Source organism: Mastomys coucha, chromosome X (genome assembly GCF_008632895.1).
Source record: "Mastomys coucha isolate ucsf_1 chromosome X, UCSF_Mcou_1, whole genome shotgun sequence".
NCBI classification, from domain to species: Eukaryota; Metazoa; Chordata; class Mammalia; order Rodentia; family Muridae; genus Mastomys; species Mastomys coucha.
The window spans coordinates 6,828,632-6,833,688 of NC_045030.1; positions in this window are offsets into that span (position 1 = coordinate 6,828,632).

Here is a 5,057-nt window from a genome sequence, read left to right on the forward strand (position 1 = left end):
ATGGGATGATCACCAAGTACAGCAGCAGTAGTGGAGTGAATCAACCTGAGCTTAGACTGCTACAGAGGACAGAGCTGGAGAAGTGGCTCCAGCCCTTTGGAAGATCCCAGAGGGTCATGTGTAGATCGCAGACATTGGAACAAGAAGCTGTAACACTGAAGTTGCCTCAGCGACCCCAAGGTGTTTGAAATGCCAGAGCCATGGGTTATCTGCTGAGGAAAGCTGCTAACAGGGAGTGGAACCAGCCCAGGAGAAAGAAGTTTGTTGCAGTCAACAAAGATGAAAAAGGAATTGAAGATCTGAAGACAGCTTTAACATCAGCCATGGAGATGCAGAGTTTGGAGTTTGCCTAGCTGGTTTCCTGTCTTGCTTTGGGAATTACAGTTAAGTGATTAGATGAATCTCAGAAGAGACTTTGGACTTTTAACACTGTTGAGACTGCTATAGACTATGGGGACTTTGGAAATGTGTTTTGCATTATGCTATGTTTAGATATGGTCCTGATAGACTCATATGTTTGAACAAGCCTGTGGGGGCCATGGAGTAGAATGTGATGGTTTGTATATGCTAGGCCCAAGGAGTGGCATTATTTGGAGGTGTGGCCTTGTTGGAGTAGGTGTGTAACTGTGTGCAAGGGCTTTAAGACCCTACTCCTAGCTGCCTGGAAGTCAATCTTCCACTAGCAGCCTTCAGATGAAAATGTAGAACTCTCAGCTCTGCCTGCATCATGCCTGCCTAGATGTGGCCCTGGTCCCACCTTGATTATGACAGACTAAACCTCTGAATCTGTAAGCCAGCCCCAATAAAATGTTGTTCTTTATAAGAGTTGCCTTGGTCATGGTGTCTATTCACAGCAGTAAAACCCTAACTAAGACATAGAGCAATGTAGAATGCAGCAAAAACATGTTTCTCCCACAAACAGGAAATGTATGTCATGTCTAACATCCTTCCAGATTTTACTAGATGCACTAAATTATTAAGTGGGCATTGGATATATTTTCCAGTGTGAGAGATTTAATTTCCTATACTGATAGTTTGAGCTTTGGACTTTCCCAGGTTTAAAAATTAATTTGTAAGGACAGAATTTTGCTTTTATTTGTTTTGGGGGAAAATCATACCTATAACAAAGATGGCAAATCATTTTAAAACTGACCCAGGGAGGTTAAAAGCTAATTAGATCTGGACACAGTACCCTAAATAGGAACTAGGAAAACAGTACTATCTATGACTAACTTCTGGTACTTTCTTTTCCAAGTTCAGTCTTCCAGAAACTTTATTTGACATATATTAAGAAACATGATGTGGGTCTTAGCATCAGCTAGGACTAGGTTCAAGTCTAGATTCTGGCAAAAATAAAATTGTAAGATGCAAAATATTTGCAGTTATTAAAAAGTTATATAGATATTTTTAAATAGATTGTGCATCAGCATTTCATGTAAGTGCAAAATATTGGAAGCATTTTAAATGTCTGTGGGAAAAGGCTTGGGAAAAATTAAATTATTAAGTATTATATTATGAACCAACTGGAGCCATTTCTGTCTGGCATGCCTGAGCCACTCTTGTAGTCCCATAAATCTGAGCTAGGTAGAGCCTACTTATTCCTTACCTTGCTCCTCAGCTCTAGTGAAAGCAGGTATCTGACCCAAACAGTCCACACATATAGAAACAACTAGGTACAGTTTCAGCTATACAAGCTCTTTCTAGACTCAGAGGACTCTAAAGTGGAGGCAGCCAAGTTATAAGTGGAGTAGTGACTCAATGTTAGAACTAATAATTGAGGTACTGGCTACAGTGCTATAAATAGACAGTGGCTACGATGTTTTAACTGAGATAGTGGCTATAGTGTTAGAACTAAGGCCATGGCTACCTACAGTGTCATAATTAAGGCAGTAGCTACAGTGTTAGAACTGAGACTGTGGCTATAGTGTTGTACAAACAGGAAACCTTTCGTCTTTTGGTTGCATTTGGAAAAAACCAGAATGCCCAAATTCAGGGCTGAACAAAGAAGCAATTTGATATTTTGTTTTATATTTGGCTTCTCCTGAGACAGAGTCTTACTATATAGCCCAAGCTGCCCCCAGACATAGCATCCTTTGGCCTCAGCCTCCTGACAAGAGCTACTGAACCTGGATCCCTGTCATGGATCCAGCCTTAGATGCCACTGAGCACAAGACTACCTGCTGGTGTAGATTCGGTTACCCTGTCTGCACAAAAGTGAGCTGTATATCTGCAAGGATGCAGCATGTTTTTCAATTTAACAAAAAGCTGGGGTTTTTTTTGTGGTGTTGAAGACAGAGCCCAGGGCAATGAACCCCCAAGAATGCACTCCACTGAGGAACACTCCCAGCCTAAGAAAGGATAATTTCCAGTAGTCATTCTGCAGATTGATCATTGTCCAAACATCTAATGTGGTTGGAAGAAAATTTGTGATATTAGGAGAGGCTCAGTAAGGATGCTCGATCCTATCCTTGGGGGTATCAGAAGGGCCACTGGGGAAATGTCTGATTGTGCTTATAAGTCATAGTCCTTCCCTTTCACCCCACCTTGTGGCAAGGCAGTTGGTCCTCATTTCTTCCACCAGCCAAAACTCATGAATGAAGACTTCAGGAGACTTCTGAAAACCCAGTCTTCATCTAAGACTTTACCATCTAAGTGTCCTCAGCATGAGACTTCAAGGGGACATACTAAGAAGAAAGACCCAGCCAAGCAAAAGAAGAAAAAGAAAAGTTATTATGTCAAGTTCTCTCAAGAAAGAGTTGAGAGGGGAAAAGAGATGTTGAGAAGCAGAGGTTATCAATACCAGGCCAATGAACAGAGAGAGGGCCTGAGCCAGAATGACCAGGAAGCCAAACTATTTGGAGCTATATCTATGAGGCTGCTGTCAGGGCCAAACAATTTCTTGCAGAGCAAAGAAACCAATTAGCCTCTGAGTCCAAATTGGATGGTAACATTCAACACACCCAAAGGGTAAAAGGCTTGGGTTTTGCTTTCCTTCAAAAAGTTCAAGAAAAAATTGTCCTCAAAGAACAAGAGGAACGGCTGATGATGAAAAGGACCCAGAAAGAAACCCAGAAAGATGGGATTTCTGGAAGTACGAAGAAATTTAAAACATATCCAGGCCTCAACATTTGTCAAGTACCTTCTGAGAATAAAGCACATAAGCCAAATGACCTGTGGTAAACCTTCATGAGGATGATGACACTAACAGCAACTAACATTATCCATAGCAAGGATATATCTGAGCATTGGAGATCCAGACTGCACTGACTCAAAATGACATTGTCATCAGCAAGCTCATACAGGCCCCATCATATGTAAAATAGAGAGACTTAAGCAAGAAGGCTAAAGAGAACCTGGGTGAAACGAGATCTCCAAAAGCCAATATGCACATTCTTGAATATAGTAGGAAATATGTACCTTCCACTACCAAGATACCTCATTACAAGGACCCAGAGAGATACCAGAAACCAGAGCATCACAGGAAGAGATATAGATGCTGGGTCTAAGAGTGGGAACAAGGACCAGATTGCCAGGCAAAGAAGGAAAGAGGAGCTACAGCTGCTCTGAGAAATCAAAAGTGGATGGTAAGCTCCTGGTTGTTGACAAAGGATCTGGTGCTGCCTGGGAGCTCAAGTACATCAATAAAATATTTGTCCATGCAGCTAGCTGGAAGACACCAGAAGACAACTCTTATCCAGGGTGCTATGCAGCCACAATGGTTAACTGAACTGTGGTTAACAAAGAGGAGGAGTATAATGAAATGGGCCAGAGCAAAAAGTAGGCTTCATTGAGATTTAGACAGAACATGACAGATGCATGAAAAACAAGGTTTAGCCCACATCTGCATCCCAATGTGATGTCCAGATGCCTGAAGGATGGAAAACCAGATACTCTGAAGAAAGTAATGACTCATACAAGCTTTCTCCCTAGTAAAAGAGTGATGCTATCATTAAAAAAAAAAAAGGTGAAAGTCACAAAACAAAAAGACTAACCTCTTTAGTTACCATTCCAGCTGCAGAAGCTCTGTAGAAGGATATGTTCAACTGTTTGCTTTCTATAAGGCCCAGTAAGGTTGCAAAGAATGTATGTCCATGTGTGCACACGTGGGTATGTATATAAGATTTTACTGTGTGATCATTTGGTTCTGATAAACTTGGTTAGCTTGAAAATAACAAATTATAGGAACCACCTGGCCTCAGACAATGGGATACTATGTAATTATTTATAAAAATAATAAGCTGGAGAACTGGCTCAGTGGTTAAGAGTACTTGATGCTCTTGAAGAAAATTTGGGTTCACTTCCCAGCACTGACACAGTGGCACGTAGCCATCTGCAATACCAATTCCAGGGGATCCAATACCCTCTTCTGAACTCCTTGGGCACCAGGCATGAACATACACACAGGCAAGAAACACATGCAAAAATTTGTTTTACAACAGTAAAAAGAAAAGAATGAAAGAATAAGATATATCTCTACTTCTTATTGTGACACAATAACTGATTTTAAAGTAAAATAAACAGGAATGTATAATGTTTTAATTTTACTAAACGTAGAGTATATATGGTTGAACAAGTATAGGAAGAAGTCTAGATAGAAAACTTAATGTTACTTCTAGAGAGTGTTAACAGAGGGAAGAAAGGAGAACCATGCTTTTATCCATGTATATTACTTTGGTCATATAGGGTTTTGTTTGTTTGTTTGTTTGTTTGTTTGTTTGTTTGTTTTTCAGGACAGAGTTTCTCTGTATAGCCCTGACTGTCCTGGAACTCACTCTGTAGACCAGACTGGCCTCAAACTCAGAGATCCATCAACCTCTGCCTCTTGAGTGCTGGGATTAAAGGAGTGCGCCACCATCGCCTTGGAGGGGGGAGGTCATATAGAATTCTAGAATAAACACTTGAAGGTCTAGACATTAGCTGGTAGAGTACTTACCAAGTATGCACAAGACCCTGGGTTCCACACCCAGGAGAGAGAGAGAGAGAGACTAGCTGGTAGAGTACTTACCAAGTATGCACAAGGCCCTGGGTTCCACACCCAGAGGAGAGAGAGAGAGAGA